This window comes from Cyprinodon variegatus, unplaced genomic scaffold, assembly GCF_000732505.1.
Source record: "Cyprinodon variegatus isolate N-32 unplaced genomic scaffold, C_variegatus-1.0 Scaffold113, whole genome shotgun sequence".
In the NCBI taxonomy this organism is placed as follows: Eukaryota; Metazoa; Chordata; class Actinopteri; order Cyprinodontiformes; family Cyprinodontidae; genus Cyprinodon; species Cyprinodon variegatus.
Genome location: NW_015150566.1, coordinates 809530 through 821508, shown reverse-complemented (window position 1 = coordinate 821508; position 11979 = coordinate 809530).

Below are 11979 nucleotides of genomic sequence, written 5' to 3'. Positions count from 1 at the left end.
AGGTAGAATAACATGCAAAAGATGGTGGCAAGGGATATCCTAAAAGTAAAGCTGTCAAATAAGGAGCCCAGACAACCTTGCTGAGATGGATAGATTCTTTTAATCTAGGAGGAAGAGAGAGAAGTTTTCTATCTGTGTACGTCTGGATTCAAACCACATGTGTCTGCCCAGAGCGAGGACACGGCAGTGTTGCACACATATGCGAGGAATGATGCCGTCACTTGCACCCAGTGGGAGAATTCACTCACCTCGCCAACTTTCCCCTGCTCGCAAAACTTTTAACATGTCATCCCCAGAGCATCTGTTTCTCAAAACAAATGAGGAACATCTTTTGTTCTCAGACAAGAAAAATGTTTCATGCCAAGAAGCTCTATGGAGAAATCAACAAAGCACTTAAAAGAGACATAGAGTAGCAAGAAAACTGAATGCAACATATTTTTACCCTATAATTGTTTATCATAAGGGTTAAATATATGTCCAAATTCTATTATTAACATCTGTCCTTGTCATATATACATATATATACATTTGTTTGCTTTAGGGCTGCAGGTGTCTCTGCTGGCTTTTTATCAGTAAAAATGTCTGTGTGAAAAACATATGCAAGACAGTATGTTAAAGCAGATCAGGACATTAATGAAGACAAAGCTTCCACAAAATACATCAATTAGCATTAATGTTATACAAGCAGGCATTTTGAATAAAACATTTTTTAAATATTTTTTCGCCCTCTCCATAGGGTGTCTTTATTTTTCACACATTACCTTTTTGCTAAAGTTTAACACATGAGCTATATGACCCCTGAGATTTAAAAGCACCATGTCATCCTATATTGTTGGCCCTACTGCATGCAATATTTGGTTGTACATAAAATAACAAGTTTGTTAAGATGGTAGAAGAGTTAAGAGGAAAGAAAAAGCTGAAGAAAAAGGGGGGAGACAGCCAAGCTATGGGAAAGTGTTTTGGGGAAACCAAATTAAGGGGAAGAAAGACCGGACACAAAGGCCTTTGAAAGCAGCAGACAGTTCCCTTGACATGTGCCTTAGAAGAGATGCTGCAGCCCCTGCCAAGAAAGAGGAGAGAGAATGAAGGAGAGGGAGAGAATAGGGAGTAAGTGAGGGAGGGGAGGAAATAAAGTTAAAGGGAAAAGGTGGCCCAAGAGGAAAAGCACAGAAAAATGTGTGCAATTCACAATCAAACAGAAAAAGAGCTTAAGAGCTTAAAAAAACAATAAAAAACAAACAAACAAAAAAAATCTAAAATAGTAAAGAAGATGCATTTTGTCTCAGTAATCACACATATTTATGTTTAGATGGGAGAGGATGAGAGGGAGGAAACAGTTTCAATGTGTCAATATTTTGTTAGTCCAGTTCTCAGTATCCTCTATTATTTGCAAACTATGAAAAATGAGAAGCTTTGCTGTGTTTGTACTGTAGTGACATTTACTTTTATTTACTTCTTGTATTTTGATTGTGTTTGGACATCTGTAAGATGTTATTGGTAGGTGTGTCCATCCAGCTGAAGCTCATTTGATCTAATCAGGAGGAGAATTAAGAGGAACATAGATGTTAAAGCAGATACTAGATTGCTCCTGCTGGCTGATGGGTCAGTACTTTTTTTGCGCTACAGCCTTTATGTTCCTTTTCTTTTTTTATTTCTCCGCCTTACATGGAAAAGTCCTTCCACAATCTGCTGTCCTTCTGATTTCTCGTCCTTTCCCCCTTTGCTGCTGGAACCTTGCCGGTGCCAACATCTGACTCCCCTTAAAGAATTTTCTAACTGTTCTTTTTATTTCGCCTCCCTTGATTTGCTGTCTGGACCATACACCATTCATTACTCACCTGTCAGTTCTCCATCCAAAGATTCACCACTCTACCATCACTGACTTATTCCTCCTGTAGCAAAAAAAAAAAAAAACTTCATCAGCAACTGATTCAACAGATGTTAACCTGTCAGCCCTAACCCCTGTAGATATACTCCCCTCTCCCCCTGGATCTTTGCCATCACCAACTACAGTAAGCATCCATCTTACATCACTCCACATCACAATGAATCAAACTCAAATATAAACAATATTCACCTACCTATCCATTTTTGTAAAATCCTGCAGGACGAGCCCAAGTATCCACGAGACCTTAAAAAAAATATTTTTTTAGGGCTCACTATTTCTGCCAATAAGATATATTGCTCCAGTCACAGTCCGTTTACCAGATCATTCAAACATCTTCAATAAACTCATTGCTGCTCCGTCAGTGCTGTATACACTCTTCTATTTTATGCGTCATCTAGTGTTACTAGAATTGACTAAATGAACTAGTGTGTAGTTTATTTACAGTTAAAGTGTCATGTAGTTTAAACGTTTTGGCTCCAACTGCAACAGAGATGTGCAACAATAATCTGTATCTGACTACGGCAAACAAATAAAATGGCCTTTTTAAATACCAATAATCAAGCATACAAAAAGAAACATAATTTAACTAAATGAACTATTAAAAGGCATTTTTAGGAATAATTAATATTTTAGGAATTAAGAATTAAATGAAACCAGGTAGAATATTAATAATTCCAACTGTCTCTGTTCCGCTGCAGCATGAATGAGAGCTTCCCTCGGTTGTCAATCAGATGTATGGGTCAAGTCTATTTATTGATAAAATGTGTCAACTTCTGATAAAAATCGGACCAAACAGGAAGTCGGGCACCGGGAGAGTAAAGCAGATCCGTTAAATATCAAAATAAGAGGCAATGCAAGGGTGGATTCTTCAGTCATCGAATGTGGACTGTTGCCATGCAGTTTTTGTGTTAATGATGACTGAGTGCAAATGGGTGCAGTGTTGACTCCTGATTGCTTCTTCATGCTGTGCTTCACTCTCTGCTTTGCCAAATAGAGTAAGCAGATGGACCTGCTACAATTTGCCAATTCCTCTCAACCCTTACTAGTGTTATCATACTTATTTATACCTGCCTTTTTTCTGCCAGAATATCCCCTGCTAGCCTGCCTGGAATGTATTCCAGTGTTAGTGTGCACTGCCAGACTTCCCATGTTCCTGTGCTCAGTCTGCCCTCACTGGATCCTAATTTCCCTCATTTTGGTCACATTTTTCTGCCTCTCACCAGTTTGTTCACCTATATCTACCTCCAGTCTGTACAAAGCCTGTTTCTTATTCTTTTAGCCATCATTCTAGCTGCCCAAAGCCTACTGTTGGACTATTAGCCATTATTCAGTCTGCACAAAGCCTGTTTTTGGTCTACTAGCATCATTCAATATGCACGAAGCCTGCTTTCAGTCTTCTAGTCATCATTCAGTCTGCACAAATCATGCTTTCGGTCTGCCAATCATTCAGTCGGCACAAAGCCTACGTTCGGTCTATTAGCATTATTCAGTCTACACAAAGCCTGCTTTCGGTCTGCCATCATTCACTGTGCATAAAGCCTACTTTTGGTCTATTAGCCATCATTCAGTCTGCACAAAGCCTGCTTTTGGTCTGCTACTCATCATTCAGTCTGCTCAAAGCCTGCGTTCAGACTGCTTGCACCATTCAGTCTGCACAAAGCCTGCTTTCAGTCTGCTAGCCGTCATTCAGTCTGCTCAAAGCCTGCTTTCTGTCTGCTAGCCACCATTCAGTCTGCTCAAAGCCTGCTTCAGTCTGCTATCATCATTCAGTTTGCTCAAAGCCTGCTTTCCCATCTGCTAGCTATCACTCAGTCTGCACAAAGCATACCTTTGGTCTATTAGCCATTATTCAGTCTGCACAAAGCCTTCTTGTTTAAACTGCTAGCCATCATTCTGTCAGGTTTAGAGCAAAACGACCAAGTTTTCAATTCGGAAAGACTGGTAGATGTTTATTTAAGAAGGAACTGCAGGGAACCGCATCAGCCTCTAAGGCAAGAACCTATGCAGGGGGGGAGAACACAGGTTAGTGACCACGTCTATCTGGAGGTGGACGATAATGAACGTATGAGTCACTAATATGGTCTTAAAGTTCAGTCCATGGGGAATGAGGTTGGTTCCAGCCAGTCGGCTGCCAACAAGACGCGGCGGGCGCTGCCCAGAGAGTGCAAGACACTGAAGTTCTGGAGGTCAAAGAACACGAAGGAAGGCAAAATAATCCAGAGGGCAAAACAAAAGCCATTGTCGAGGATGTACTCGGGAGTCAGAGCTAGGAGATCTGACGTCCCACGTTGAATCTCTGCCTTTGCAAGCCTGCTACCAATCTGCCTGTCTGCATTTATTTACAGTCATAACATACTGCTTTCAGTAAAACGTTTAAGCACAGTGTTGTCTGTCTCGCTGAATCCTGGATTCTCAGATGTCCTCACTTTACAATAAGCTACCCTTTCCCACACATTGGACCTTTTTATGTTGGACTAATCTTCCTCAATTAACACTCCTTAAAACCTATGCTTCTAATTTTGCTTCTTTTGTTTGTGATGACTTCACTGTAAGAGATATGGCTCACAATTTGGTTGTTAATATGAGTCACTGCCAGCAATTAATTCCACTGCCATGGAAACTCTCAGGTGTTTCTTGGTAAGTTGAGTTTGTAAAAGTTCCACTTTACATATGAAAACATCTCAGGTAGAGTGCAGGCCATTCTCAGAGCCATCCAATGATTTGGGTAGTGCCCAGCTCTCAATTTGATAGAGTGAGTTCATTCATCTGTGCTAAGAGAAATTTGTCAGCATGTTTGTAGTATCATGCTGTGGGGTTGCTTTAATTTTGTTGTGGTTAGAACTGTTAGAGAGATTGATGGAACTGTAAATCCAACATAATCCCTGAAGAAATCCCTTTTGAGGCTGTGGGACACTTAAGACACGCTCCTTGCAGCACCACTTTTTAGTGTCTGTTTGAATACTTATCTCTCCTCTTTAAAGGTACGATATAGGCTCCGACTAAAGGTGCCAATGACAGAGCTCCATGCGGGTGATATCGAGAAGTCACGTGAGAGAATTAGCTAAAAATGTAGAGATCATGTAACAATAATAAAGCATCCCTAAAAAAACACAAAACAGTACTCGCTCCTCGTACAAGGTCTACCATGACTGCTGTTTTCACTTTGAGTAATCTGTGCATTGTGATTCAACATTTTAGCTTGTATTCTCCTCACAGGTTATGTGTTTGATTTGCTAACATGCCTCGCTTTCCATCGGACTCAAGACATTCCCAACAAATTGTTGAATAGGTCGGACAAAGGGGTCTATTTGTTGTTAGAGGCGTAATGAGGTTTCTGCACAGACATATTCCCTTAAATGTGATATATTTCTCCATTTTCTTTAGAATATGTCTTGACTCCTCTAACAGGCTTTTCTCTGGGACTGTCCTGAATTTAGCTCAATCCATCTTCGCATCAACTCAAACTCCCTCCCTTACCATGGAAGAGGATTACAAAAGCACGCCATATTGTCTGTAGTAGTCATACTAATAAATCCAAGGAATTTGTCATTGAAATTTTAGTACATATTGAGCATTTTTAATGGCAGAGAAAAGTAAGAAAAGTTGTGTCAAGTACCCATTATTTGTTAGCACTTGAGAAAGTCTTAAGAACACTTTGCCTCAAAAAAGCCTAACTTTGATCTTCACACCATTTTGCAAAGTGACGGCATCAGGGGAATCTCAAAATATGGTTAAATGAAAAAGCAGTAAGTAAGCTGAAAGAGGAACGGATCCACCGAGGTGCGGCGGCACACCTTTAATCACCATTAGTGATTGTGTTGACACACACCGTACTGTCGTAATCCATACTGACAGAGTTGTCATCATCCCAAGAGGTGGGGGTGAACTAAAGCTACGCAGAATCGGTTGAGTTGAAGGACTTTCCTCCACTCTCTCCCCAACTGTGGCGCATGTTGAGCGGCCAGCTCCACCAAGGCCCCCTTTGTGTTGGTAATCACCAAGTGCTGAGTGATGGCGGTGTGGCCTCCCCCTCTCAAGAGAGGTTGTTTGGTCAGGATGGGAGGAGCAGAGTAGGGAAGGTGGAAGGACTGGAATATCCTGGAATGTTCCCATAGGAGAGAAAGGGTGTGAAAGAAAGAATAGAAAGGAAAAGACAGCAGTGAAGCTGCAGCATCTGTTCTGGCCTTACAGGTGCGCCACAGAAGGAATGTGCTGTGATGAATCAACTGGCTTTGACCCATCGAGGCAGTGTGGGGTTTATCTTGATTTCCCATTTTATCATCAAACAACCATTTTTGGAAGTATTTGACGCAGTCCAATTAAAAAGGTTGATGTCACTCCAACTCCAACCAGCTTCCCTTCATGTTTCTCAGTGTAAATTCATGCAAGGCTCGCCAAGACAGAATCTTAAGCCCTGAGTGATGAATAAGCGTCTAGACAATCAGTAGACGTCGAAACACATCCGAGTTGCTTTATCTTGGGAACTGCCAGATTGAATCAAGAGGTCAGAGGTCAGTCCCCCCCACCCCACGGCATCATCACTGCTCTTTTCTCTCATCTCTCCTTGTTTGCTGCTCTCCCACGCTCCCTCTGTCACAAACACACCTGTGTTCCAACAAGCAGCCAGGTTTCTTTCCCCCCTGATATGTACAGGAGCATTTCGACACACACACATGGATTCCAAGCCTTCCCAGCTGCGTGTGCACCTGGACTCCCAGCTGTCAACACTTTGGTAACTGGCATACAGCAGGCTGTGTCACTATCACCTGGCTCATCAGCTTTAGAAAGAGAGAAAGAAGTGAGCACAAAAAGAATCGAAAGGCAGAAAGAAAACAACCGGAAAGCCAAAGAGGCGATGGTCTGTGAACGATTATCCCAAAGATAGGGCAGATAAAGAGATCTGATGGGACTAAATGTCAACAAAACACAAAAGCAACAAACCATTTTTTGGGTTGGTGGTGCAGAAAAAAGAAATTTCAGAAATCTGTTTAGAGAGTATAGCTGTTTTTTTTTTTTTCAGCAAAAGAGATTTTCAGCCTCGCTTTGCATCTCAGCTCTGCATTTTTTGTTTCTTTTTTTGCTGAGATGTTTAAAGGTATTGTGGAGGATTTTTTTTAAAACACCCACCCTCTCCACAAAACAAAATGCTCTTGCAAGATTTTCCAAACATTTCCTTGTGATGCTTATATTGTATATTATATTTTCTTTCTTATGTATTTGCCTGCCTAAGGACTACGGATGAAAACTAGCTTTGTAGCTATAATCCGGCATATTTACATTTGTTTTTATACTGATGTTCATTAATGTGCTTTGCCCCTATTCAAATAAATAAATAAAGAGCATGCACAAGCCCATCTCTTCTTGTGCACGCCCTGTTTAAAATGTGCTGTTCTCATGGCTCATACAAGCTTACTGTGTCCACATACAGAGGATACTATATAGTGCAGGGGTCTTCAACGTTTTCCAGGCCAAGGACCCCCAAACTGATGGCGAGACGGAGCGGGGACCTCCTACTTATATAGATAGTATGAAATTGTGTTCTATCAAACTGGTCCTATAGTCACTCTATTACAGATGGAGTAATGTAATCAAAGTATTTTCGCCCTGGGATTATTTAAGTATTTCTGATTCTGATTCCTGGTCAATGGGACAGGTGTTGTGAATGAAAAGGTGCCCACCTTGAAAGAGCTCCTGTGTGTAGCTGAATGTGTGCATTGATGACTGAAAGACATCTGCCTCCATTTATCTGTTTACTACAGTGTGGTGAATTCATGTTAATGTGGATTTAATTCAATTAGTGGAAAAAAATCTAGGGGGTATATAAAAAAAGTCTAATCAACCAAAACTTTCGCGAACCCCATGCAGTACCTCCATGGTCCCACTAGGGGTCGGACCCCCTGTTGAAGACCTATGATATGTAGAATTTATAGCAAACTCAGTTAACTGACCGTTTGGACAGATGATCGGTGCTTTTTGCTCCGTTGGTCACATAACTCCTTCTCCACTGCACCATCTTTCTTATTAGTCGCCACTGTTGAGTAGCGACAGCTGATGACGACAGCGGGCCACTGTGATAGCCAATCCCATATAGCTTTGCGAGGAGAGCTCTCCACGTTTTCACTTTCCGTGTCTCTTCTGAGGCCTTTCCATCCATTTTAAAAGAACCGCAGGGAGAAACCAAAGCACATCACAAATATGCGACTAAGAGTGCGCACACGCAGAAAAAAATAGCTAACTGGGCATTGACTGGGATTGACAATTAGAAGGACCACTTATTTTGATGATCCACCTGGAAATAAAAGGTCATCCTCTATACCTTCAAATCTGTAAGTGTGACATATTTTTTCCAGCTGTGATAAGTGGCCAACATCAAGCTTTGTTCAAGCAGGATTTTACAAAGATTATTCACCCCTTTGTTATCACAATCCTTGTTTATTATAACGTTGGGTCTAATGGTCAGAGAGGCTGTCCTCTCTGCTGCTCATCTTCTATCCCGATCACACAACACATCACATGTATGCGGATTATCTTCTCTAGCTACAGAATACATTTTTGTTTGTTTTAGAATGACCTTGCACAATCTTTCACCCATTCCTCTCCTTCCTGGTCTTTCAGCTCAGCAAATCTGCTCTCCTTAATCATTTTGTAGATGTGGCTGAAGCTCAGAGATGATTTCTGCAGTTGCTGCCCCTATGTTATGAAACGAGTTGCCTCTACATGTTTGGCAGACCTTTTCAATGTCTTCTTTTAAAGTTCACCTGGCTTTCAAAACAGTGTGATGTCTACCAGTGTCTACCAGTGTTTTATTTCTGGTTTTATTTATTTACCACATGTGCTTATTCTCTCTTAATTTACGCCAGTTTGTTCAACCGTTTATAATGCAAAAAAGAGTGCCTGAAAACAAGCTATATCTTTCCATGCAGAAAGATAATTTTCCTCCACAATATTTTTGTGTTAAGATTGCTGGATACTTAAAACAAGAAATTAACTTTTAAAATGTAAAATCTTTTAAATTAATGTAGTTGTATTTTATTTTGGTAAGAACCAAATAATTTTCAGTTGTTTTTTTTATCCATTTTTGAATAAACTGGATAAGATGTAAATGAAATTAGATTCTGTTTATATAAACCAGCCATCCACTCCTTGGTCCTGAAACAATTTATTCTTTATCTGTATGATGTGCTCAAAATCAAGCCTTTTTACATGGAAATGCATCTGTTCTTTGCTAAGCAAATGCATCTAAATGCAAATAAAACCCAAGGGAGAGAATCACAGCTCTACCTTTATCTTTTAGGAAAAGATTAAGTCAAATTTGAGTAGCTTCTGCAAACAATAAAACAAAATGCAACCATCTCAAAACAGAACAGAATGAAGAAATTTAGCAAAATTGTAAACCAGTCACATCAAAAATACAATCATTACTTGCTGCTTTCCTCTAGTTTACATTAACATAGTGAAAGAAGAACATGCAGTAACCCTACAGCAACAGCATAGGTTGCAGGATAAGGAGGAAAATGTGTGTGTTTATGATCCTGTTGAATGAGTAATAACTGGTTGTTCCTTCTTCAGGAGCAGTTCTCATCAAGTGCTTGTGATAGCTGGCAAACAGTTTTTTCATGTCTCTGAAGAAAAATTTTGGTCCACTTTCCCTTTGTCCATTTAAGCTTAACCCAGCATCTCAACTAGATAAAAGCTTACACTTTCAATAGAACACTCCAAAAGTATTTTTATTTGTTTTTGATCCTTTCAAAGTAGACAAGCCACAGTTGTTGTTGTTTTCTAGTTGCGTGATCTAATAGAACTTTAAGTCCTCAATTGATGGCTGGACTTTTTTCTTCAAGGTTTTCTCCCAGAGAGAGAAGAATTCATGGTTACATCAGTTGAGGCAGGTCTTTAAGGTCCTGAAAATACACAGGAGCCCTCAGTAGTCACACATCCATCACTGCGTTTTTTAATGTTAATAGTTAGCCTACATCAGATAAAATGGAAAGAAACAGTTTTCATAACATCTACTCTTTTGTTTCGTCCATCCACAGAATGATCTCCCTAAAGGTAATATTGATAACTCACTTAACATATTCTTGCATCAGACATACAGAGGAAAAAATAAAGTTAACTTAAGTAATCGTTTTGGTACCTTTTCATACTCAAAACGATTAAAACCACAAAGGACAGAAAAGGCATGAAGGAGATATTAACAGTCCCAAATGTTCTACCTAACATACTAGCAGTTCATAATGTGCTTTCCTTAAAATAACTGATTCACATCTTTTATACTGGGGTTAGTATTACGGGGTTAGTATTCCAAAAAGACTGCTAAAAGCACTCTCCTTTGTCTGCAATCAAAACAGAAACAATAAGCTTTAAAATATATAGAACAATCTGTATAGCAGGTAGGATGGCAAAGCTTCAGAAAAACAGAATGCCACCCAGAAATTTGCGGGTTGGGTTAATGTGGCTTGTTCCACAGTGCCAAGATGGTGATCCCTCATTTTAAAAGGTCAGGAGAAGTAAAGTAAGAAACACAACTTTTACAGACCCCCCTGCACTGATCGCTTTAATTACAGCCAAGGAAGTGGCACATCTTAACGTAACCCCCACAGCACCACTTCGCTCCCTTTCAGCTGGTCCTTCTCATGACTGAACGACAGCAGAAATGTGCTTTCATATATTTAATGTGCCTCCGTGTGAGGGAATAAAAATCCAAGCAGTGTGTGGCAAGGGTACGGTGCAGCATGTGTGCTGTTAAGCGAAGACATCAAAAGGTGGGTTTTATACACCCTCCCTACCCTCCTGCAGACCTGATTGCCACCCCTGACAATAAATCCCACCCCAAAAGGAGCCATTTATGGGACAATAAGAGCCAATTTATGGGCCTCCAGAAAATGAAGGCAGTTTGGAGGTGTGGGATGAAAGATGACAAGGGCTTTCGTGCGTGAGGTAGAAGCTCTGCGTTTCTTCACATCTTTCTGGTGATGTAGTAATGAAGGCCTGGAGAATATATGGAACACCACCGCTTTCATTTCTTTTTCCGATCATTTTTTTTCTGTTTCAAATTCTTTTTTGTTGAGGGATTTTCTTCAATTCTTGTTATGCCAGCTGCAGCTTTCTATCTGCTCGAGTGACCTCTCCTGGCCCCAGAAGGTCACTAAACGCTGTTGGTTGCATACATGCATAAGGACAAAGGGATTAGTGGCTTCCTGAACACACAGCCGTTGAAACCCAGGAGGGACGGACCAGATCCGCTATGTCTCAGAGTTACTCAGGTGTGACGAGATTGCTGGAAAACTGACTTTAGATGCTTTCCTGCAAATAAATGGACACAAATACAGTTTCCTTGAACAAACCAACATCCACAGAGGAGCTAAAGAGTCACAGGTTACCTAAAAATGACTCAGCTCCCAGATATATACTCCCCAAACCCTAAGGCCCTAAGCCTCTTCTTTTCTTTCTTTTTTCAGTTTTTCCTCATTTTATTTGTTCCATTATTTGGTTTAATAGTCTGTGATGGGTACTGAGTTTTATTAGGACCAACCTCTGTAGCTTCTAACAGCTCTGTAGGCGAGCCAAGTGTTTGTTGTCGGAGTTTTATTGGCTTCCAGGGAGAGGGCTTGTTGTTCTTCAGTGTAATCTTGGCACGCCAGTAACAGGTTTCACTGAAAAGGAGCTGCTTTCTGATGCTCGTGAAGCTGCTCTCTTTTCTCCTTTTCACATATGGCATAAATTAGACCCTTTCTGCTGACAGGAGTCTTTCCCTATCCAAACTATTTATTTATGTATTTCTTCTTCTTCTTGCTGCACTCTGTTGCTTGAATAGTGAAAGTCTTGTTTCAGTCACTGAGTTAACATTACATGTTTGAATACAAGTTACAGACAGGTGGCTGGCTTTATGTTGCACAACAGTATCACCTACTTGACCACACTGCCTCCTTTAGCACAGAGCAAGTTACTGCAATTCATTTAGGCTATTACAGAGTGAATCTGTCAGTCCTGCACCCACATGAACTGTGAATAGATAGATAGATAGATAGATAGATAGATAGATAGATAGATAGATAGATAGATAGATAGATAGATAGATAGATAGATAG